This window comes from Triturus cristatus, chromosome 7 (assembly GCF_964204655.1).
Source record: "Triturus cristatus chromosome 7, aTriCri1.1, whole genome shotgun sequence".
NCBI lineage: Eukaryota > Metazoa > Chordata > Amphibia > Caudata > Salamandridae > Triturus > Triturus cristatus.
Window position 1 is genome coordinate 791,856,293 of NC_140590.1, and position 26,173 is coordinate 791,882,465.

Genomic DNA, 26,173 nt, shown 5'->3' on the forward strand with positions numbered 1-26,173 from the left:
GTATATCGGAAACAGACAGCACACATGCTTAGACTGACCTTTGTACTGGCTGGTGTCTGGCACTCTGTTCATGTAAATTCTTATGCAGTCATTTTCTCCGTTCTTTCCTCATAATAGGTGTGGCGGTCACCTGGCCAAGTCTCAATCTTGTCGACCTTTGAACTCTCAAGTGTGGGACTTAGTAATGTTAGTTCATCATTGTTCTCATGAGTCAGTGGCTTCAGGCTCAACACATCAAATATACTGATGGCCATCAGAAAATACTGGCCACTATTGGCCACTGACGTTACCAGCCACAAAAGTTGTGTACCCCAAGGGTACATACACTACTACATCGGCCACCATTCATAAGACTGAGATCCATTGTGTATTTAACACGTCTCTAAACTGCATCCCAACTAGACACCAGTTACTGGAACTCCAATAGCCCTACACACCGAGAATCTTTCACATCCTAAAATGTCATCATTAATTGTCTTTGGGGGGACTCTGATTGTTTTGGTGCTGGGCTTTTGGCATAAGGGACATTTCTGTTTTTAACTAGAAATTCAACAGCTATGGCTTGAACTCACAGGGTTGCCCACGGTTGAACCCAGACAACAGTGAAGCAAAGTGCTAGACATATAGCAAGTTTGCTATGTTGTGTTCTTTTTGTCTGCCTCTTCTGTCCCGTTATCTTAAAATGTGTTTACCAATCAATCAATCAAATTACTTTATTCGATTAATACAATATTAATCATAAAAGTTCAAATATACATCACAAGTATGTACAGTAAAAGCACCATTAAAAACAATTTATAAACACCAATTGAAAACCAATTAATCTCAGCAAATATGCAGTTTCCTGGTTTTCTGCGACAAACATAGAAAGGAGGCAACACAAAAGAAGGTTAAAGGATCGGGCAGCATTCGTAAAAAGTATAGGGCTGGGCGACATTGCCTAAAATTGTACTTGCGCATAATTGGAATTGAAAATCTCTTACGATGATCACAATAACATTTACAAACAAAGAAAAGGTGCAGATTGGATTGGAGCGAGGAACCATCGCATGGGCAACATGAGAGATCGTTGGTAGAGTAAGTGTCAGCAGGAAAGCCCAACATGCACGTAATGAGGTTAAGACAAAACCTCAACAAGATAAATCTGCGACAAGGGTTTATTACAAATTTAAAATAGGAGGGTACTCCCTCACCCCGCATTGGGCCCTCAAGATACTCTCGGACCGTAGGTTTAATGGTCTGAGCAATCAATCTATCCTCATTTCGAATTTTAAAAAGCAGGCTTTTATGGCTTTTTTCAACATAGACAAGCATTTTTCTGGGGTATCGAACAAACTCCCTAGATCTAAAGCATGAAGGGTATTTTTGACATACGCTAACCACAGTACGCTATGTGTGTGTTCTAGTGACAAACAGTCCATAATAATCTGTTGGGTGAGGATAACAGTATCTCTTCTCCATATTGAGTGCCAAAGGACAATTGGTGCTACATTTATTTGATCGGTGATGTAGGGGAAGTTCAGCTGATAATGTAAATAAAAATTTGAGCAACTGATGGAAAGGCTCATCATTGTGTTCCAAAAGGAGTCTTCTATTGTTTGTATCACCTTTACATTAGCATAAACCCATACTCCAGCACCATAGGAAACTACTGCACTTGATTTAGCCCCATATACTTTTTTTAACAATATCTAGATGTCTTGTGCCCAGCTTTTTAGAAAACGAGTGGATGGCATTAGTGCCCTTTTCTAGCATGATCCCTCGATTCGCCATCATATTCGTCCAGGATGATCTCTGATCAATGGTCACCCCTAGGTACAAAAACAACTCGGTCTGCACCACTTTGTGGTCAGAAATAAAAAAAAAAGAAGGGGGGGTTCTTTCACCTTTCGGACTGCAAATAAAATAAAAGACTTGGCACCGTTTGTTTGTAAGTCCAGACTTTGCATGAATTTTACATAAGTGTCTAGCAATTTCTGGAGGGCCCTTCTATACGTGCAATTAAAACTGCATCGTCTGCATACACTAAAATTGGAATATGCGTCTTGTTTATTATAGGGACGACTACGATTGATTCTAGCAGTTGGGACTCTACCCCGTTTGTACATAAGGAAAACAGAAAAGGGGAAAGAACGCGCCCTTGGCGGACCCCCTGGAAATTGGGAACCATCTGGTGCACTCCCCCTGATGCTTATAACGTACACAGGCTTTGGCCTTTGAGTACGACTGTCTTATAAAAGTAATTATTTCTTGGTCTTCCCCCATTTCCTTCATGATCCTCCAGAGATGGGAATGGGCCACGCAGTCGGAGGCTGCGCTTAGGTCCATGACAGCCATGTAAAGATTACCTTACTTAGCATGGGTATACTTTGCTATAAGCAGACTCAAGTTAAGACATTGGTCTTGTGTGCCTCTACCTTTTTTAAAGCCATATTGGGCAGGAATCAAGATGTTATTTGGTGCTGCCCAGGCCTCCAGTCTGTTTAATAGTACTCTGCCCATACGTTTCGCTGTGCTATCACGGAGGGAAATTGGCCTGTAGTTTCTCGGATCAGATTTGTCTCCTTTTTTATGAATGTGTATTAAAATTGCTTTATGCCAAGAAACAGGCAGACCCTCTTTGACTATTGCTTTGAACACGTTAGTGAGCACAAGCCCCCAGAGTTCGGGAGAGTCAGTGAAAAAATCTATTGGGGCGCCATCTAGACCAGGAGCCTTATTACTAGGGCATTGTGCCAGGGCTTCGCTTATCTCCAAATAATTAAAAGTGAGAGCAATATTAGGTGGAAAGACGAGGTCCTCGCACAGCGCCAAAGTACTCTCCCTCTTTTCATAAAAACGTTTGCTAAAATGTTCCACCCAAGAGTCCTCATCCACATGATTGTCAAGGTTAGGGTCTGTAAATTATTTTTTCAATGGGACATTAATCATTGCCCAGAAATCCCTCAAGTTATTTGTGGTAGATGCTTGGAGAAGTTTTTCCCAGGCTTCTTCCTTCTGTATCTTTAGCCTATTCTTCCTGGCCGTGGTGTACCTTAGGTGAGTCTGTTTGACCAGGATTTTGGTTTCTTGGCACACACTTAAGTATTTGGTGTACGTGTAAGTGCTTTAGTGCAATTCCGGTCGAACCATTTCTGGCCCTTACCTTTTAGGGACCCATCACTCTTCGAGACATTCTTTTTTTTACTTCTAGCAGGATGGATTCAAAGGCCACGATAGTGCTCGGCGGGTCCGGGTTTAAATCGAGGCATATTGCTATTTCCTTAAGCCTGCTAGATATTACCCAGGGGATAAGAGCTGCCCTGTCAATGCTCTCCCACTGAGTGTTATCCCATTCTTCCTTGCAAGGTAAGGTTTTAAATGTGAGATTTAGCCATGGTATTGCCTCTCAGGGAAGATGAGGCTATTATAAAGTCAATGGTGGAGCTATTTAGAGTAGAATGGGAGGTTTTTAACGGCTGGCCGGTGGATTCCGACAAAGGGTTCATTATCTCCAGGTCTTTTGTGATAATAAGCGTAGTTAATACATTTCCATATTGATTGTGGCAAAAGTGCACACACCCCCTCCGTCCTCGTCTGTTAGGCCAAATATTGAGGTTAATGGAAAGGGGCAAGAGTGTACATTAAAATCCATAAATCTTCTAGATCTTTTTTGCAAGAGCTAATTAACCTATTCATGTTTGCCTCCACTAAGGTTGCAACCTTATACTTCTCACCCCAAATAAATTATTATAAAAATTAATTAGTAACATAGTGTTGCCATCGGGGCCTTTAAGGTACAGCATATTAAAATATTAACAATCATTGTGGGAGGAAAGTATTTCGAACCTCAGGGTATTCTTTAAAAGTGTCGCGATCCCGCCCCTCGTCCGACCAGAGTTTGAAGCAATTGCAAGGGTATAATACGACATGTAACCGTCTATGTAAATAGGTCCCACTGCCCAAGTCTCTTGAAGGCAAACTAGATCAAAGGTGGAGATATACTTAGACAATCTGGATCCAGCAATTTGTGTCCCAGACCTGCAATGTTCCATGTTATAGCTGTAAATGTGTCTATATCCTTTGGCAGAAGGGCTTGGGGACCCAAGCATTCCGGGACACTGCTAGCTGCTACATTTTGTGACCCTCCTTTATTCTACATCAGTCGCAGGCATACAGCTCCAACAACGCCTTGAATCATTTGGCAGTTAACAGAAGTGGTGCAGTGTTTGCTCCGCACCATTTCCGCGATTGGGCATCCAATAAGGGTGAAATGGGGTTATGGGCCCTGTTTCCATTTATACGTGGCTGATGTGTCAAAGGTTTGTGAAAAAGCCAAGAGGTAGGGCAAATATTTGTGTTGATGCTATTGGCTTATTAGGTAATGAGTGTAGCAGTTTTTCTGCCATGGCCGGAGTCTTAAAAGTTAAAACTACACAGTCCCCATAATAGATTTTACTTGATTGCCCAGCCAGGAACCTCTGCGTGCCATTAAAATTTCAAAGTGCCCCTTTGTCTGATGGATAGTAGATTTATGAATCCATTGTCAGGCTTTGTGGATTAATTGGGTGGTAGTTTCTATTTGATCACTTTTTCATATGGGGGTGTTCGCCAAAATAACCACATAGGGACATGCCTCGGCCCCTCATCCCTCCTTTGTGTAAGGCGTGGGCCCCCTAACCTTATGGTCGAAATACCCTGTTTTATATCCCATGGGTCAGGATGGGATTGAGTGGTCATCGCTGGCTTTACTACTTGGCTTGCAGCTGACGCCCGAGGTAATTTGGCGACATTATACAGGGGTGCAGCCTGATGGTGCCATGATGTGCAGTTGTCGATTCACCAGGGGTGGGAGGCTTAGGCCATTGTTATCCATGATGTTATTATTACCCTCTGGGGAATGTTGCATCAGCCCTATGGAACTATCTCTGACCTCAGCATCTCGAGGTTGCGCATGTCTCGTTACTGCTAGCTCCTTTATTGCTTATTGGATGGAATCTAAACATAGGCATATTGGGGATAGGAGCCCGTTGATTTTTCAAGAAGATCGTCCCGATTCAAAACCTTTGGTGACATGACATTAGGCTGAGGTTGCGGGTTCTCTGTATAGCCAATAAAATAACAAATCTGAAAAGCAGATCTGGACAAGGACAGAAAATAGGCCCTGGACTAAAATAAAAGTGGCTTCATTAACAAATCAGTTGCTAAAAACAGGTGCCCCACATGTGCAATATTGAGGAAATTAACAAACAAAAACGGCCCACCACACCATAAAACAGGCCCACAAAGCACAAACAGACAAATAAATGTGGAAGTGCCTACAAAACTGAACAAGTATGGTGGTGGCATGGACAAAGACAGGGAAAGCTATATCGCACAGAGTTTGTGCGATTGTCCCAGACAGGCGATTATAGCGCTGGGGCTCAATGAAATGGATGGCTGACTGTATTAAAACTGAGAGACCTGGAAGGTGCAGTTGGCCTCTAAATGCCTTGTTTGCCTTTGTGTGGTCTTAAAGGCTGAGCACTCAGACCTGTGAGTTGGTGTGGTTTTGTATGCACTGCAGTACCTCCTAAGGAAGAGAATTGGAAAAGCAGAGGAGAGAAAGGAGATGCAGCTGCCCGACAGCCTCAGATGACCTGGAATGAATGTTCAATATTAGAAACCCCGAGCAACCTGCAGAGTCCAACGACCAGCAGCTCCAAGAAGGTGACGTCCCTTAGTGAGGTCTTGATAGCCAGGTGTAAGCACTTAAAAAAGGATACGAACCTTTGCTGTAAGGGGTGCGGAAGAGAGCTCGAAATTGGAGTCCTCGATGTGGGATCCAGCTTCTGACTCTGACGCAAGGGCCATTGTGACTTTAGAGAAGGTACGATGATCGCAATGGAAGCCTGGAATCCTAGGGGCACCGCCGGGAGAACACAGCATAAGATGCAGTGAATGCTGGGTGTGCTGAAGATAGGTGCATAAAGCAAGGAGGCAGCGGCAGCATGTCAAGAGGTACTGCTTGCACTGTCGACGGATGTGCCTTGTGGCATTTCTCTAAGCTGAGAGTGAAGCTCAAGAGGTCTGTGTGTATCCCTACACAGGGAGAAGCAACAGAATCAATTCCTGCACACAATACAGATTATGTCTGAGGGATAGTTATTAGCAGTACAGTGAGCCGCTATTTAGAGTATATTTGTCATTCATGAGGTGTAGGAGTCCAGAACTAGTTTGAGATGGAGGCTGGTGGAGTTGTGTTTTGTACAACTCTTGTTAGTTTAAATGGCTTAGTAAATTTGGGAACCCCCTTTCTGTTCCTTCCCTGAAAGAGGACTGAGATTGTAGTGTGCATCGGCATACATCACAGGACAACTTCTGTCCTAGAGAGATGTGCTTACACAACCCCGGCCCATCAAACACCAACTGAGCTTATAAATAGGAGCTGGGCACACGTTCCCTGGCTCCAGTACTACACCCCAATACAGTGTCTTTGTCATCCATCTACAAAGGGCGGTGTGTGTTGTGCACACTTCAGAGATGGATGGGCATTCTGAGTGTGTCAACTGAGGCGTTCATTATATATCTGAAGGCCATGGTTATGCATGTTGATTTGTTCTAGTGGCTATCCTAATAAAAATTATATTAATTGAATTCATTACAAAAACATATAAAACATATTATATATTGTGTTTGTTCATGCTGAAAAAGTATGATTACAAGAACTAACATGCAATATATAGAAAGCTAACCTACGGGGAGTGGACTGACTACTCGGATGGTTTAGTCTTGTCAGGCACCCTGCGCCAGTTTTTCATAGTGCTTGATTTGATTTGATTTATAAAGCGCGCTGAATCACCCCCTAAGAGGTATCTTCGCGCTAGCGAACTGCTTTAGTCGGCAGAGAAAGAGGAATAAATTAAAACAATATAGTCTTCAGAAGCCTACGAAACTGCAGGTGATCCGAGCACTCCCGCAAATGGATTGGTAATTGGTTCCAGAAGGTAGGGGCTAAGTGGAAGAAAGCTTTCCCACCTAGCCGAGATTTTTTACAGTGTGGGGCCACAAGTAGAGATTTGGTCCCTGAGCGTAGTGTCCTGGGAGGCTGGAATTTTTTTAATTTGCCTGCCAAATAACTGGGGCCTTTGCCATTTAGAGATTTATCCACTAAGAAGGGGGACCCCTGAAAACTAATATAGGCAGGACTATCAGGGGAATCAGCATAAAGTTAAGGGGAAGAAGAGAGTACCTGCCGCGAATAAATCACACGAAGGCCCTAGAGGAGGGTCCAAATATTTCAAAAACAACCAAAGGCAAACCAGAAAAGGTTGAACAATTAGAGTCTAGAGGAAGGAACGTATTTTTAGAAAAGATCTTTTTTATTTAATTTATAGTGATGATTATTATAAATAAGACATTAATTTTCAGTGCATATGATGAAAGGTTAGACAGACTAAATCAGAGAGGGTGGTCAGACAAACTTCAAAATAATACAATTTCAATACAAATAATAACTAATGGTCCCAAGGGTGCTCCTTCAGACAAGACACACATTCATACCAACAATCACATATGGAAACATATAATGACAATACAATTTTATAAAAACATATAGCAATGTGCAATAATTAATTCGCAACAAGATTCTAGAACAATTAAAGGACTGAACTCAGTCCAGGCGGCTAAAAAGGCATACAACAAAATTCCACGTTGGTAATGGCCGGGGGTGTAATAACACAATGCCAACGCGCGTTTCGGTGATCACCGAAACGGCCATTACCAACGTGGAATTTTGTTGTATGCCTTTTTAGCCGCCTGGACTGAGTTCAGTCCTTTAATTGTTCTAGAATCTTGTTGCGAATTAATTATTGCACATTGCTATATGTTTTTATAAAATTGTATTGTCATTATATGTTTCCATATGTGATTGTTGGTATGAATGTGTGTCTTGTCTGAAGGAGCACCCTTGGGACCATTAGTTATTATTTGTATTGAAATTGTATTATTTTGAAGTTTGTCTGACCACCCTCTCTGATTTAGTCTGTCTAACCTTTCATCATATGCACTGAAAATTAATGTCTTATTTATAATAATCATCACTATAAATTAAATAAAAAAGATCTTTTCTAAAAATACGTTCCTTCCTCTAGACTCTAATTGTTCAACCTTTTCTGGTTTGCCTTTGGTTGTTTTTGAAATATTTGGACCCTCCTCTAGGGCCTTCGTGTGATCCATTTAGAGATTTATTCACAATGCAGCAGATCTTAAAACGGATCCGCTTCGGCATTGGCAGCCAATGCAGTCTCTGCAAAAGGGTAAGGGAGGGAGTAAGGGAGGGAGCGTTTGAGACCAGTCAGGCAGCGGTGTTTTGGACCACTTGCAATTTGTTCAAAGATGCTTCACTGGCTGAGATCAGCAGAGCATTGCAGTAGTCTAGGCGACTTAGTACTAGTGCCTGGATAGGGGTGTGCCAGGTCGACAAGGGGAGAAAGGGAAATACTCTTCTCAGAAAACATAGAGCATGGAAGCAGGTGCCAATGGTGGTAGAAGCCTGATCCTTCATAATTAATTTCTGGTCCAGGCGGATAACTAGATTTTTTACCACGGTCTTGGGCTCCGGTGCGGGTCCCAATTCCGTTGGCCGCTAGCTCGGAGACCATCTCAAAGGGGCATCACCAAACAGCATAATTTCCATTTTTCCCGCGTTGAGCTGGAGAAAGTTTTGCCTCATCCAGCTAGCAATGGCTTTCATACCTTGTGAGAAGATGGACTGAGCATTAGGATTGTGTTTATCGAAGGATAACAGGAGCTGAGTATCATCAGCATAGGAGATAGGTATAAAACCTAGCTTCCTAAGTAAACCTGCCAAAGGAGCAACATAGATGTTAAATAAAGTGGGACTGAAACAGGATCCCTGGGATACTCCTTTAGTCAGTTCCGCTGTCTCAGAATGGAAGGGGCCTAGACTGATGGTCTGAGTTCTATGCGAGAGGAAACTCAACATCCATTGTAAGGCTGTTCCTTGAATCTCAATTTCACTGAGTCTCCTGAGCAGGATTTGGTGTGAGATAGTGTTGAAAGCCAATGACAGGTAAGCAGCACAAGTAGAACTGCCTGTCCGTTGTCCAAAGCCTGTCTGATGCTATCCATGGCGGCAATCAGGGCTGACTCTGTGCTATGTCTGGGTCGAAAACCAGAGTGAGATGGATCAAGACAGCCGGATTCCTCGACAAAGTCCAAAAGATGTTTATTAATATGTTTTTCTAACATCTTGCTCAGGAGAGGTAACAGTGAAATAGGTTGATAATTGGTCAAGTCATCCATAGGGGCCTTAAGGTTCTTACGTATAGGAATTATTTGTGCTACCTTACACTCAGTAGAGACTTGACCTTTGTTTAGTGAGAGGTTAAGAATGGAGCAGATGGGAGTAGCGAGCTGTTTGGATATTAGTGAGGTGGTCCTTGCCGGGATTATATCAAGGGGTGAGCCTGATTTAACAGTAGCGAGTAAGGACTCTACTGCATGATCAAGGGGAAGTATTCCAACTTCTGCACAGTAGCTCAAGTGGGTGAGAGATCGGCAGATAAGTCAAGTTGGCACCTTCCATCTCGGGTAATATTGTCGTAAATCAAATCTATTTTCTCTGTGAAGTGCGTAGCTATTTTGTCACATAAGGCTTGCGAGGGTGCCTGCTCATTATTACATGTCTCTGGGTGAGTAAACGTTTTGGGTATCATATATAGGGTTTTGAGGACATTCCCAGCCTCCTCCAATTGTAATACAATATGAGCTTTGCGGGCATTTCTTATATTTTTTGTGATATTTAGATAAAGTCGATTTGTAGTGTGCTTTATTAGGTGCTTTCTGGGAGCGACGCCAGCGACGCTCCAGTTTCTTGCGGAGACTCTTTTCTGTTTTGAGACTGGAGGAGAACCAGGCTGACTGACTCCACCTGCCTGAGCTTATGCACTGCTTTAGAGGGGCTAAATGATCAATGGCCGTTGTTATGATAGACTTATATTGGGCTAGACCAGTCTCTATGTTCTCTGTGTCGAGATTCCATGAATTAGGAGTTAGATCCTGAAATTTATCAGGAGTGATTTTGTGCCACCGTCTGTGTCAGCTCCTTTAAGCTGAGGACTGTGCGTTATGTGCCATAGGACCCCTGATTTTGAACTCGATCAGTGAGTGGTCAGTCCATGTGAGGGAGGTCGTGGCTCCACATCACACATTAGATGACTTAGTGAAAATAAGATCTAGCGTATGTCCCACTTGGTCGGTGGGGCCAGGGCCGGACTGGGAACGAAAACCGGCCCTGGCAAAGTGCTCGGCCGGCCCCCCGGGGCTTGGAGGTGCCACCGAGTTCTTGGGGATTGCCCGGTGCCCACTACGGCCAGTCCGGCCCTGGGTGGGGCCCACGTTGATCTTGTTTAAATCTAGTGTAAGTAGATCTGTTAAAAGTGATGAGGCTTCCTGATTCAGGATGTCTTCACTGTGCCCATTAAAATCACCCCAAAACATGAAGTTTTTTGTGGAGATGGCATGCGGGGAAATTAGTTCCAGTAATTGGAGAGCAAAATTTTGGAGGGGGCTGGGAGGGCGGTAGACCAGGGCGCCTTTCCAACAGTATTGCGGATGAAAGTCAATTCTAAAAACTAGCACATCCATGCTGTCATTACTTAGTTGCTCCAATATAGTTATTTTAAAGGAGTCCTTATGTACTATAGCTATTCCCTCTCCTACCTTAGTAGGCCTATCCAACCTTAGGATGCGGTATCCTTCTGGTAGTGCTATTGCTATGGCAGGGGTGGAGCTTGGTGTTAGCCATGTTTCGGTTAGGAAGCCGATGTCGGGAAGTTTTGAGGATAGGAGATCCATATTTCTACCGCGTGTTTAGGCAGTGATCTTACAATCCCAAGCATGCAGTTCCAGTTTTGGTTCCCCAAAAAATGTTGAGAAAAAGAATCTGTCAATGCTTGAGAACTGGGCTGTTTTTTGTTGATTTCAGGTGAGGTATTGTCAGGGAGGGGCTGTGTAGAATGCATGCTCTGGAATCTGCAGGAGCTGCATTGCAAAGGGCCCCTCCAAAATCATTGGGGTACAGGTGGTGGCCTTGGCAATATGAAGGCATTTGTTTAAGTTACCTTGTCTTATCTCTAATAGTTTCTGGGTAGTGTAGACGCAAATGCCGTTAGGATAAGTGTCAGATTCTGACATAAAACGTACAGGAGTTCTGGCTCCTGGCGACGACCGGGCGCAGACGGGCTTGCCTAAGGCGCGCCAGCGGCGAGTCCACTGCGCATCGTGCCTGGCGTGCCACTGAAATAGCTGCTAGAATGCTGACCTCCGTGCCGTTCACCCGCAAGTGCAGAGTGCGACTTCCTGCCTCACGCCATCTCCTTCCACTCAATCGGGAAAACCTGTGGTGGACCGAGGGGAGATGCTGAAGAAAGCACAGGGAGCAAATGCAGCAGGTAAGTTAAGAAGGGAACCCACATAAAGTTTAAATTAGAAGTACAAAGGCAAAAAATATAATTTTTAAAAATGCTATGAGGTCTGAGAATGCCCGTGATGACAGACTCGTAAATGTGCAAAGAAGCAGTGCAGCTTAATATGGCGATCTAAAATACAAATATAGTGCCCAAACCTAAGTGCTTTTTACCTCAGTTACAAAGAAGCGCTACCTCTTTTAAGTGTGCTTCAAATCTCAAGATCAGCTGGCAGGCTGCTGACTACAGACCACTCACATTCACTTGGCATGCGCTTCCTGACACAAAGATGCATGTCAGACCGCATTTAGCGGTGAAGGACTGTGACCAAAGGCTGGCTCTTCTCACATTGCTTCCTTTACAAGTCAGATTGCCCATTAAACTTGCCTGGGCTCTCGGTCGCTGAATCCAACTCTCTCAGAACCATAGCTCTCAGCTACTCTGAAGGAATAGGTGAGGGAAGCCTATTCCACTCTGGTGAAAAATGTGTTATATCCAATCTTTGAAGTTGGTCCCGTCCCTTAAAGATAGAATATTCCACTCATGTCTTGGCCCTTTGACATTCGCAACTTGTGGGTATCCTTGCCATCTGCTAGAGGGGCCAGAAGCAGCTTCTATGGCAAGTGATGCAGAGCACTTCCCACTGATATCACAAGCATATGTGTGCGTCTAATGCAGCATGCTCCCATCTCTGCAATTTAGGGCGACCAAGCCAGTCTCCCTTTATTCTGCAGTCTATGGATCAGAACATGCATCTGAGTTCAGCAAGCGCCCTTCAACTCGGGTAGTTGGACACACGTAGTCACCCATTTATAACAAACAAGTGGAATATTTTAGAACATGTCATCGTGATGTTATTCTAGTGTTCACAGGTTTGTCAAGAATATACATCATGAAAGACGAAAGGACTCAGAAATGGCGGTCTTGTACGTGAGATATATTGCACGTGCGCATTCAGAAAACACCAAAAATATGAGCCGGTCCTATGACAAAATGGTGTGTACAATTCACCAACAGAATATGGGAGCCTTTGTTGAAAAGACAGCTATCTCTTTGTAAAAAACATTAGACAAATTGCTCAGACTGTGTGAAAGTTTACATTCTGCAGACAAAACAATCCCAACAATAAGACCATGTGTGTGATCTGTTGAAAACAGTCGATAATCGTTTTGACCCTCACTGTATTCGAGCGAGGCCTTCACTCCAAGTGAACCCCATTACTAAAATTGTCTTCATAAATGGGCCTAGAGATTGGTGGAAACTATTCATTGGTCTGTATTTCAAGCTTTTAAGCGATTTACGGAAGTAATAACATAGCAATGGAGAATGAGGGCCTGACTTGGACTATGGCGGGCAGCCATCTGACAGGGTGGTGGAGGTCATTGGCCACCAAGCTGATTTATTGCCTTCCATATTTTAAAATCTAACCAAGTCCTGCTGAGATTTATGTACTTTCAGTCGCCATCAATGGGCTTCTCTGAAAGTACTGAAAATGTGGTGTCATGTTTCAGGAGGTTGCTGATCAGACTCTTTTACATTTAAAAAACAGACTTCCAAATAGCGGGTTTGCATTTGAAAAAGAAAAAAATAAATGACCCTGAAATCCTTGAAGTTTTCTCCCAGAAGAAAGTACACCAGATGAGCTGTCCTAAATACGGTTGAAGGTCCGATGCACATACACCATTGACCCCAACTACATCGGGCCACTGGTGTAGGGTCACAGACGGCAGAAAGAGTGGCGCCTGCTCCACTCAAAATAGAGGGCGGACCATCAGTTTGATGGACAGGGTACTCAGCCACCTTTGTGGAGGAATAAACTGTCTGCCAAACTCTAAATCAGGACCTGAATCTGGTCCTAATGCCAGTTGTACTACTGAGGTTCATTGTCAATCACAATATTGTGTTATGCACTAACCAGGATAATTATTGAACACACCATAATGTTGGTATGTTTTTTAGAGTAGCACCAATGCTGCCGTTGCCAGCAATCATGCAGCGCATGCCAGCACTCTTTATGCCACCATCTGCTTGAGGGCCCTCAGGAACCATATGCAGTTAATGCACAGCAAGTGTACTACGCTCCGTTGTTGGTGGTGTCCAAGTTGGCAGATAGAAAGGTTGCTAGATAACGCGCTCCGACCTGCCACCCTAAATCATACGATCCCATCCTCCCACACAGCCATAATTACAGGTGCGGGGGAGTGTGGTACGGCCTCTGGAGAGGGATCGCTTCTGTGCTGGAACCCTGTGCCCCCGCCAACACCTGTGTAGGGCACCTCGATACCACGGCGGCTGATGCATGCTAGCGAGAGGGGCGGCTGGCGCCGGATGGGCTTCCAGAACCCTGAGAGATTTTAGAGCCACCGCATCGCGTTGTGGGGGCCCGGAGCTGTTGAGGAGTATCCGGTCTGTCCTCTGTAGGGGCGGGTGGCCTGCGGTGCAGGGTCCGACATCGAGGTCACCATTGCGGTCTGTGTTGCAGACTGGAGATAGGCCCAGCGTGTGCACAATCACTCCCTGCAGTGCTCTTTCGGCCTGCAGAAGGCACCTGCATACGCATTGTCCAGAGGTGGGCCCAAGGGGACAAGAGGTGTACACCAACAGCACACCTAGAGGGGAGGCTCTTGTGCTGGAGTGGAGCACATGTGGCAGACCATGATCTCGTCTGTGCTTTACACCCCAGGGGTGGCTGCACTGGGCCCCTGCAGTGGACGGGGCAGTGGAGAGCTCATGACATTGGCACAGGAGGCCTTTACTAGGGCTCTTGGGCCCAAACAATTGACTTCCAGTGAGGAGCGGCCTCCGTGGAGGCCTGACCCGAGCAAGAAGGGCCTTGAGCACAGCCGGAATTGAGGAAACTTAAGGGGCGCGCTATTTACACATTTATGGGTATCTTTGAGGCCTGGGTGCCGAGAAGGCAAAAGTCCCGGTGACTGCAGCTTACAGGAGGGGCCCTGAGATCAGTGAAGCATACTGATCATGACCTGTGGGTCAGGGGAACTACTCCAAGGTCCCTGGTGAGGTACAGACCACGAGGGGTTGAAGTGAGCATGGACTGTGCATCATCACGGCTTCGGGACCTAGGGCAGTGAGCCACCAGGGAGAGTACGGTAACCCGGAACCTGCGACCCGAGGCCATTGAGTGGATCTGTGATGATAGGAACTGTATGGAGTAGCTAAGGACTAGTATAACGATATCTGGCATCCAGTGGCATAACGAAACTTGAGGGGGCTCCCCAGCAGGGTACGTGGAGGGGCCCCCTCCGAACTAAATCGAGAGCTCTCCGACCAGAGTTGTTTGCTGAGGGGGCCGCCCCCCGCACCGCGGGGGATGCGGGGGCCTGTGTTACGCCACTGCTGGCATCGCTCTGAGTGTGCACAACCCGCTATAAAGGTCTGTCACCATGGCCAAAGTAAAGCCCAATAAAGGTGGTGAAGGATCACGGACTACACTGCGCCACACACTGGCCAAGGTCACCCATCTCACCACACATCAGTGGAGTGTCTCCTGCAAGATTACACAGAGAGGTTTGCGGAACTACTGACTGCTTTTGGTAGTCTTAAAGACTCTCCAGAACCGAAACTCGGCACTTTAGTGATCTACATGGGGTTTCTATGAGAGGAGCAAAAGAAATTGAAAGACAAAGTGTGTGACATGGAAACGGAACTGGCGGATGTCCGTCCTACAGTAACAGAGCATCACCGTCAACTCGAGTCACTCCATAAATAGGTGGCGATTCTGCATGCTGGGGTGGATGCTGCAAAAGAACGCTCTAGGAGGAATAACATCAGGGTGGTAGGACTCCCTGAAGGTGTCGAGGAGCCGAACATGGACCTATACCTGGAGGCCTAGCTATCCGAACAAGTACTGGGACACATGACTTCCACATTCTTTTCAGTGGAAGGATCGCACAGGGTGCTGGGCTGCCCGCCAGCACCGGGGGGACCGCCACAGCCCGTAGGGGTAAGACTGTTCAAATTCCGAGATTGTGACAATATTCTTAAAATCAGTAGAGCCAAGGGTCCTTGGACTGTAAACAACAGTACTGTTACAATCTTCCCAGACTATATGATGGAAGTGTGCAAACAGCAGGAGTCATTTTAGGATGCAAAGCGATGTCTCCCCACACTGGGACTCAAATATGCCCTCTTATATTCAGCGAAGCTAAGGGTCATAGCAGGGACCGAGACCCTTTTTTTGTCTTCCCCAAAAGAGGTGTGGGCTGGGCTCGAGAAATGAGGTTTCCAGCGTACTTCTTCATCAGACCCTACAGAGAAGTAGAAGATGCAGTGATCCAGATGACGATCCTCCAGGAACCTCTGTGGCAAGTCGACAAAAGCACGGGTAGCGAGAGGCAGAGCGGAGGCACTGGCCGCGGTGAAATACTCGGCACTGTCTTGTTTGGATGAAAGCGAATCAGATGGGTACACTGGGATATCGGTGGACACATCCCAGGGACCTGAATTACCAGAGGTGCTCTGTGGTGGCCCACTGGTCACCCCAATGACAGTGGATTTACTGATGGGAACTTAAGCAACAACATATCCTTTGTTGATGACTCCATTGCATGAGTGGTGCTCTGCCGGGGGGTGGAGGACATGGGAGAGCCTGAAGCACTGTGTGTGGGGGATGTTTATGCTGCTATGGCAACATGGTCATAGACAGCGCAGTTAAATGTTGGACCATCTGGAACACTCCAGTTACCGGAAGGACAATATGTTGGTTGCCGAATCATCACAGGCACTGATTGGCTGTGCTCGATTGAGGAGGCAGCCTTGGTTGCGGGGTTGTTGGGGATGGTTTACTCTGTTATTAGTTCGGTTTCCTTTGACTCTGGGTGCTCTCTCCCGCACCATCTCCCTACGAATGTATCGATCAGGGGGTTCATGACACACGCACCACATATGGCAACAAAGGAATATTGCATCATGATGTGGAATACAAGGGGGCTGGGAACATATAGCAAATGATACAGGATTAATGCATATTTGAAAAGGTACCAGGTCCAGTTTGCCTGCTTATAGGAAAAAAATATGTGATGTTACAACGTGTGGTGTTACCACGCGGTAGGTAACAACGCGGTCATTACATCGTCCGCGTTGTTACCACACATCGCATTACATCGCAAGTCGTTTCAACGACTTGCGCTAGACGGCGCGCTGGATTTAGGAATAGTATGAATTACTATTCCTACTGTAGTTAGCGCAACAGCAGGGAAGGTGTTGGATTTAAAATCCAACACATTCCCTGGTGTTGCACGCCACCTAGCGCTAGTCGTTGAAATGACTTGCGATGTAATGCCATGCGTGGTAACAACATGGACGATGTAACGTCCGCGATGTTATCAACCCGCGTGGTATTACCAGCATTGTAAAGGCTGTCTCCCATAGGAAACTCATATAGTAGCAGGGGAACTTTATAGATTACGCTAGCGCTGGCGTGGCCAGTTTTATGACACAACGTATTTGGCTTCCAACAGGGACTTTCTGCTGTGGGTGGCTCCTGGGGTTTCCTTTGTGGGGGGACGCACCTCGGTAGACCCAGAGGGATTCTATGTCATAGTGCAGGGAACCCAGGATGGGGAATCTCTCTCTTTAGTGGAGCTGTATGCTCCAAATGTGGACAACCTCTAATCTTGACTACCTTAATTCATGCCCTCTTTCCATCTGTATTTTCCCTGTCTTCTGGCGCAGGGATTTCATTTGCGTCCCAGATTTTCTGAGTGACCAATTGACACCTTCAGTGCCAGAGGCACTATCGCACGCTACCACTTGGAAGCTTCAACAATGGGCACACAATACACAGGCACTGGACATTTGGCGCAATTTACAACCGCACACACGCTAATGCTCCCATTACTCAGCAATACAAGCTCTCCACACGAGGATTGATCTTGTATATGGCAGTGGGACCCTGGTGGGTAAGTGCATGGGGGGAGTATTCATGACGTTGTCTGACCACTGTCCTTTGCTGGTCACATTCTCATGGGGAAGTCCCCGACCAATGATACTCATGTGGCGATTACAAATGCTAGCGTTGGTGGACACCCCATTTAGGACACATGTAAGGGAAAACATCAAAAGCTATTTCGCAGATAACAAGAGTTCTGCTGTGGATGGACTAGTGGAATGGGGGCCTTTAGAGGTATGTATGGCCATACAGTATGGAATGGGGCAAGGACTGTGGACCGAGGTGATGGCTTTGGAGGACAGGCTGAGAATGGCGGAAAAAGAGTAGGAGTCTTACCCAGCTTTGTCTCTCTCAATGGTAGGTGTTATAGCAGACTACAGGGAGGCGTTGAAATGCTTATCGGTGCTAGATTACAACACATTTGTTAAATGTCAGCACAACTTGGGTGACAAGGCCAGTGGGCTACTGGCCTGGCTCTTATGGTCTGAGACCCCATGCATACCTACAATCGCAATTGGGTCTCCAGCGGGCCCCTGATGAACTCACAGTTGGTCATCAATGGGGAATTCGAGACCTACTATAAGGTGCTGTATGGGGCTCTAGGGGTGTGGACTAGGAAGCAATGTTGTCCTATATGAGGGAGATAGAAAGCCCCACTCTTACCCCACTGCAAAGAAGGAGCTAGATGCCGGTTTAACTTTGGTAGAAATTAAATTAGCCATGAAACAAATGGCCAGGGGCAAGACTCCAGGCACTGTCGGATTCCCCATTGAGTTCTACATTACCTATCAAGCTCAGCTAGCCCCCAGGCTACTGTGGGTATTTGAACAAGCAAGGGACTGGGGGGTAGGCTCTTGGACACCACGAGGGAAGCTTTGATTGTAGTGCTTACAAAGCTCGGGCCGGACCCCCTAGAGGATTCTTCCTAATTTATCTTTACTTAATCTGGATTACAAGATATTGGGCAAGGCCTTGATAAATAGATTGACCCCATTTATTCAGTATGTGGCCCATCAGGACCATAATGGGTTCCTTCCGGGAAGAAATACATTCCTGAATCTGTGACATCATCTCTGCGGCAGAAACAAAAGTACTCTGTGGACAAGGGCAAACATTACAAGAGTTACATACAAACCCCCGTGCAGTTTTTTAATTCAGACAGCAGTTACACTGGAGACGGAGACGGACTTATTATGGTGAGTTTTTGGGGGATGTTGATTCCGTGCTTAAATACAGGTCACTTGTTTTGCTTTAAACTTATAAATTTGGCAACAAGTGAGTGTGGCGTGCATAGGGGTTAGAGGGACGTGCTCCGTGGCTCCGTGGGCTGGAGGTATCTACATTCTGAGATTACCTCGTACTACCCCTTTGAGGTGTTGAGGTTTTTTGGTATTTCGGAACTGTATGAGGTTCCCCACAAGTTCCATCAATATGTTGGGAACTCTGCATTGGTCATAACCTGGTTCATTAGCTCCGAGCCTGGCTTGGTGCGGTATTGCCAGTGACATTGTTGTGAATTTGCGCACATTTTGGGTATTTATTCACATTGTCACAACCGGTTATTAGGGACATAATTGCAGATTACCCTACTATGTTTTATATTATCATAGTGGTTATTGGTCGTGACTCGGCTCACTAGCTCTGAGCCTGGCATGGTGTGAGTTTGCCTCTGGCGTAATGGTGACATTTCTATTAATCGCGTACAGCTATCCTTTGGACAATGTTCGTTTGGCTACTGCTTATATTGTTACAGTCAATCATAATGTCCATAAGTGTATACTGCCCTACTATGATTTAGATAGTTATGATTAACTTTTATAGGTTGATTGCCAGACATAATAAATGTGGTTAGATACCGGAATTTGGAATTTAGGAGTTCATATTAGGAGTTTGAGTGTTGCGACGTACGTAGTCTAACCTTGGGTGAACTTAAAGCGCCAGAACTATGGAGCAGGGATACCCTGTGATGATTAGGATCCTTGCATTGTCAACAATATGTGTATCTCTTTCACTAGGTGACAGATATAGGGCTCTAAGATGCCCGTAGGAACTGTCAAACAGCTGGCAAACGTTGCTGAAGTAATGGTATAACTAATGAATATTGGCCTGATTGAAATTCAAAGATGAGAGCATATGTAATATTACATATATGGTACGGTTAATCATCTTTGGCGGCACGTCTTTACATAATTACATATGGCCCTCACATGGTTCTCTCCCTGTCTTTTCTATTCTCTCTTTCTTTTCCTTTACCCTTTTGGATATGGGAGTATTCAGACACAGTTTTTAAATAGGAATTGTTCACGTGTCTTAGTATCTTATAATCAAAATATGTGGTAGTTAGACTTTTCTCTTTATTCCCTAAATGGAGCTATCTCTATGTCACATAAGTGTGTGTTTTAATATGTATATATATCTTTTTTTAATTAAATTTGTGTAAATATTTTGACTTTGCATATGTTTGTCCTTTGTGCTTTACTATGTAATTGTTCATGGTAAATGTGTTGTATGGTTTTGGTCAAATTTAAATGTATATATTTATATGTGTGTATTTGACTTTAAATGTAGTTTTTTGTTGTAATATTGTATGTTGTGTTTTATCGTATGTCGAATAATTTTTATGTGTTTTATGTGATTGTTTTCAGCCCTGAAGAAGTTCCAGGAGTGTTTCGGAACGAAACGAGTTGGCTGGATTGTACTTTTTATAAAAACGTTTTGAAGATTGATAAAATAAACACTGTCATTACAACATTTATGAGAATGGACTTCTCTTCCTGGTTCACCTCCTTATCTACAACTAATTAAAAATCAATGTTTCAAAAATATAAAAATATAATTTCATTAAAAATTACTTAATATAAAAATGTACAATTAAAACAACACACAACAGTTTTAAACATTAAAAAAACTATAAAATTAAAACTTTTCCTTTATTCACCACTCTGTTTCCCTATAAACCTAAATTTATTATACAAAAAACCCAAACATTTTAAAAACAATGTATCAATGTAAAAAGTGCACTTAAATATATAAATTACAATGATATTTTAAACATCACAAAATATTTTTTTAAAGATATGTTTTCTTGCAATATTCTGATCCATGATATCTTTGACATCATGATATATAAGACATGATATTTGTGACTCACGATATTCTATCCATTATATTTTGTCAGAACTCTTTCAGATCCTTTGACTGAACATATGGTTTATTCTTTATGGTTCTAATCAGGTTTAATAAAATGACTTTAAAAAGATAAATTCAGACTTGTGTTGCTTGTATTAGCTTATGTAAATATTTGTAGCAAATAACATTTGTCACAATTTAGGCAAATATTTTGCAGCACAATTGCTATGTGTCGTGCTTGAAATGAGTAGGATGTATTCGAATTGGGGATCTGTCAGCTATTACTGAGCCAGATCTGGGATCCGGGCTAGGACGAGGAAAATATGCTGTATTTGTATCTGTATAATTTCCTGACACTGGGACACATTGAGCAGTACCTGCACATTGTGTGCTTTCCATTCTGAGCAGCATAATGCAGGTGGTGAACGGACTTTCTCATTGTATTTCCAAAACAAAGGTCTGATTAAAAGAGCCATCAGCCATCCTTATGTTCGAGTATTATCCTTCCTTGGTTGCCAATGTAATGGAGGGAAACAAAAGAATGGAACCTGTGATTAAGAGGCAAGTTTTTTACTTTGTTCAACCTCTGTATGTATGAGTGATGCATGCACTGTGAGAATGTCAGATGGACTTGTCAATATGATTAATTACACAAATAAAAAATTAAATAGCACTTGCATGTTTTATTTAATTCTGTGTGTAGGGCTACTCCTCCTAATGTAGGGTATCACAGCACTTTACATCACATGCACACATTATATAGGGGCAATAGATCATACAAGTGTGTAAATCATTGTACAGGAAATGTTACATAAAACAAAAGTGAGGGTTATGAGGTGTAGGAGTCACATATTGTCCTTACTGCTAGGCGTTAGATGTTAAAAGTGCATGGTCAGGAGAAACATAAAGGGAGGATTTAAAACATAACTTAGTGGTTGGGGTTGTGTATACTAATGAGACTTTATTACTACCCTAAGAAATTTGTTAGCAACCTTGGAATAATGACAGATTGAGAAAAAAACAAAAAGGCTCTACACACATGCTTTGCCGTTTGCATGTAGCTCCTTGACACCGATTCACAGCTAATTGGGCTATGTTAGGGTTGCAATGATTGAACTGCAAGCAGCAAAATGATTTCTGTGTAAAAGGTAGGGACACACTGTGAGGAAATGGGGTGTGTTGTATGGTTGTGCGACCTCACCGTGTAATACACTTATCAACACATTTAGGACCAGTAGGTTTTGTTTTTCATACCCTTAGCTCAACCCTGGGTAGCTGTACCTCTCAACAGTCAGGCTTACACAAAGGAACAAGTGTAAAGCATTTAAGCAGCACCAAAACAATTGAAGAACTACACAAGACACTCAAGAAATCCAACACCAATTTATTAAAATAGACTATATTTTTAGGTAATTTTAGACACCAAAACAAAAAAGATCCACAAGAGGGTTTTGGAGATACAGAACTTACAAGGTATAGTGAATCAGCACTTTTAAAGTACCTGTTAACAAGCTTTGGCAAATTCAACGAAACTTTTTCAAGGAAAACTTTGGTAAGTATCAATGAGTCACTTTTGGCAACCAACTCTGGCAGGGAGCAAGTTAGGGGGACCAGCAAGGTCCATGGAAACAGTTACCTCTAAAAGAAAAGCAGTCTTCAGTTCAATTCCAGCATCTGTGACTCATTGCCATTGACTTCTATGGAGTGGTCCTCATGCAAGGGAAATACGATACTGAAGATGCTCAAGGATGCTGAAGATGCTCCTGTCAACGGGGTCTTCCTCGGGCTACCCTTCGATCCACAGGCTTGGTGAGGTGATCCTGGCCACAGGGGTTCACATCCCTCAAAGTCCTCTTGATCTTGGCTGAAGTCCATCCGCCAATGGGCTACCAGTCGTCCGGTACAGCCGTTTCAGTGTTTCCCTTCTTTTGGCATTACCTGGCCTTCTGGGTGACCAAGCTAAACTCAGATGACTCTCCTGGGTACAGCAGACTCAGGGGCAAAAGTTGAGTGTCTGGTCTTGGTCCCTTGTGCTGCACGGTGGTGAGGAGTGGCGATCTGGGCAACCAATTCACCCCAGCAGGCTTCTTCAGCTGTTGTGGCCCTGTGCTGTGAACAGGAGGTCTGTTAAATGATCCTTGGAGTCTTTTGCTTCAACTGGGCTCAGGAGTCGACTTCTCCATGAGCAGGACCTAGCAGGCACAGTCTCTTCTCCTTTGCTAGCCACCAGGTACAGCAGGTGCAATCCACGTAGGTGCAGCCTCTTTTCACTGAGTGCTTGCTGCAACAGGGCATGCTTTCTTCTGTCCTTTTCTCTAATCCAACAAGTCCTGAGTTCTGGGTGCCAGGGGTGACAGCCAGTGGGGCCCATTTTATGCCAAGAAAATGCCTTGACGGGAGGTCAACCTCACTAGCCAATGGGCTACCAGGATCTATTTTTCCTGATGACAACTTCCTGTGAAGTGCAGCATCTAGCTATCCCAAAAGTCTCTATTCTGCCCACTCTCAAGATGTCTGAACCCCTCTCTTGGCATGTAGCGCTCCATAGACGAGTCCAGAGGTTTGGCTACCAAGGAGGCTACATGCCCCTGAAAAACCTGGTTTCTCCTCTCTGCTCTCAGTGCCAGTCTTTCTTCCTAAACAATGAAGCAACCCCTCTCCCAAGTGTTTCGCATTTGCCTTTCAAAGGCGGCTTCTTTGAAAGGAAAGCAGAAACCTGTCTCAGTGCGCTGGGTCAGGCGAGACCTAAAAAGGAAGGACTTGGCTCTGCCATTGCTTTAAATGGCAAAGTCGAGTTAGCTGTTAAAAAACAGCTGTTCCGGTTTGCAGTGGAAAGACTAGGAGCCATGTTTTACATTTGTCACACTCAGGGTGGCACAACCAGTGCTGCAATCCCTGGGGTGACCCTCTAATTTACAGGCACCGGTGTACCATATAGTAGGGGCTTAAAAGTAATTATGCCAGAATTGTATATAAGCCAATCATACACACACACTTTAATGGCACTGAGGTCGGATTAGCAGGCCTCAGTGCACTCTCTGGGGCTTATTTACAAGGCCCTTGCGTGACTTTTGCGTCATTTTTAACATGGGAAAAGTGACGTAAAAGTCGCTCACGGCGCTTGTAAACAAGCCCCTCAGAGTCGAAAAAACAGCAGCATCACTCCACAATTTTGGAGTGACCATACAAAAAGAGGCATTCCTGTAATCCCACTCACCTAACTACATAAAATAAAAATCTGTTATCTGCATGTTATACGATGTGCTTTGCCTGAGGCACTTTACCCCCTGTGCTACTTCTTGAGTCAAAACTGTCACTGGACACAACATAGATCTCTCCAGAGAGTGCACCAACCACCATAGTTATCTTACTATTAATGTTACCTCCTGAAAACTGCTGGTTACATAAAGGGCTTTGCAGCAGGTGCCTTAACCTTATAATATACTTTTTAAAATGCCGACTCTTTGCGACCGATTTAGTCAGCTAGGACAGATTAATCTTCACGGTTGTCCTTGGTGCCAATTGCAGAGTTTTAATGCGTAAATTGAGAGTCAGAGTCGGCTTTTACTTGATTCCTCCCTTAGTGACTCCAAATCCTAAACGCTGCCCACCTGGACCTCCAGTTTATGGGTTTAGGAGTCATGGTTTTCCATGCCAGCCCTGGCTATGTACATATAATGTAGGGAAGATAGTTCGTGCTGCTTTCTCCTGCCTGCTTCTGCCCCCTGGAACATAGCCTTTCCCCTCCCCGGGCGCCAGCAGGCACCGGCTGGCTCTTTGCCTTTAAGGGGCTGTTCCAAGGCCAGTGTTTTCAGGCCGGCTCCTCACACCATGTGCCGGGCGGAGCCAGTCAGCTGCACGGGCACAGACAGGCTCCGAGGCCGGTAAACAAAGACAGTAGAGCAGCCGGCGGGCACCGCATACAGACACCATCCAACCGCACTCGGAGAGGAAGGAGGGAGAGCTCTCCGAGGAGGCCGGCGCCTGCTGTGGAGTCAGAAGCGCACCCATCGGGCATTCAAAGGGCTCAGGGTAGGTGAGCGGGCAGCGCACTGGGCATTTCGATATGGGTCAACGCGGATACTCATCTTATGCGGCATCGGAGAGGGCACAAGTGGGGCATGGTACAGGGCGCTGCGGCCAAACTGCGTAGGAAAGAGAAGCATTCGGGACCAGCTATTGGAAAAGTAAATCCGTTTCTTTAATCCAGTACGATAGCATAGCACCGCTGGATAATGCGCCTGTAGCAGCGATCTGCCTTTAACATTCAGGTCGCTGGTTTCAACCTCTGAGAGATAGCTCAGTGTGATAATATGCCTGTTCCTGCTAGAGAGAGGAGTATGTTCCCTGCGGGTGCCTGCTTGCAGTCCTAGTCTGTTATTCCATGGGTGTTAATGTGCTTGCCTAGGTGAAGCTCGCACCTGCTGATCAGAGTGTAGGCCTCGGCAAGCCATCTCAGGTGGTTGAACACCTGCAGCAGCAAATCGAGCGTGTGTGTAGCTGTGGGCTAAACACACGATTTGACAAGTAAGTCTGACTCCCTGCGTCAGAGTTTAAAGCCTGCCGTGAACTTTTCAGTGTCATTTGTAGGTCGCGGGTTCGAATTTCAGGGCGATATGGCGGGGTTAATAAAATGAGTATGATTTCCTTTCAAACATATTTTGCCCCCCTTACAGTTCAGATGAACGAGTGTCCTAAGAATGGCGGTGAGTTCTGCGGAACTTTTCAACTAAAGAAATGCGAGGATTATTTAATTTAGAGGCAAAATCAATTTGTTTCAGCGCTTAGCTCTCAGCGGCCAGAGAGAAAACACACAGCTCATTGTACTCTGCTGATTTGCACTGGAACAAAATATAGTATGTAACATGGGCTCAGCAAAACTGCTGCTGCAGGTGTTCAACCGTCTGAGATGGCTTTCGGGAGCCTAAACTTTGATCACCAGGTGCGTGCCTTTCTGAGGCAAGCACATTAACACCCATGGATTAACTGACTAGGGTTGGAAGCATGCACTCGCAGGTACATACTCATCTCTCTAGTAGAAGCAGGTATCTTAACACACTGAGCTATCTCCCAGAGGTTGACACCAGCGACCTGAATGTCAAATGCAGATAGCTGCTACAGGCACATTGTCCAGCTGTTTACTCCGTTTCTTATTAGTCAAACAGCCAAAATGGTAGAAAACGGATTTAACTTTCTGATCAAGTTTACTTGCAAGATTTCAGAATCTAGGTACGTTTTCTCTTTTACTCTAAATACAATCTAAACATTGAGAGCATTGCTCCTGAGCATGCCTAATTCATGTTACCAGCTCTTAAAACGTTATTGCTCTTGTACGCCTTCCTACCTTTTTTCAATTTGAACTGATTTGACCCACACAATTACTTGATCTAATTCCGACAGCCAGACAATCCAATAGTCACCTTTTACAGGATTTTAAACTTTTTTTTCACTTAAATTTGGAATATCCCCATTAGCATAAAATATATAATGTATTGATATAAAATAGAATGTATCAATTGCTAGTTACAACCAGGTAGTGGCGCTTAAACAAACATCTACATGTTGTGGCCTAAATTCCTATTGCCTGGCCCTTCATCGTGATAGAGTGTGACTCCATGTTGTAGTGGGTAAACATTTTATAATAGAGTTTCTTGTGCAGTAGTTACAATGGAGATCATTTACT

The 26,173-nt window shown here is 44.7% G+C and overlaps 1 protein-coding gene and 1 long non-coding RNA gene across 3 annotated transcripts in view; one reads left to right on the plus strand and one right to left on the minus strand.

The window, feature by feature from the left end:
• LOC146810581 (uncharacterized) overlaps positions 1 to 26,173 on the minus strand; it is a 250,969-nt gene that overhangs the window by 169,030 nt on the left and 55,766 nt on the right. The gene's annotated exons all lie outside the window — the stretch shown is intronic.
• FAXDC2 (fatty acid hydroxylase domain containing 2) overlaps positions 24,232 to 26,173 on the plus strand; it is a 162,699-nt gene continuing 160,757 nt past the window's right edge. Inside the window, exon 1 of one of the 2 annotated variants that reach the window (XM_085617632.1) lies at positions 24,232 to 24,522. The gene's annotated coding sequence lies outside the window, so the exon portion shown is untranslated. The remainder of the gene's footprint in view (positions 24,523 to 26,173) is intronic. The other variant, XM_085617630.1, reaches the window with a different exon arrangement.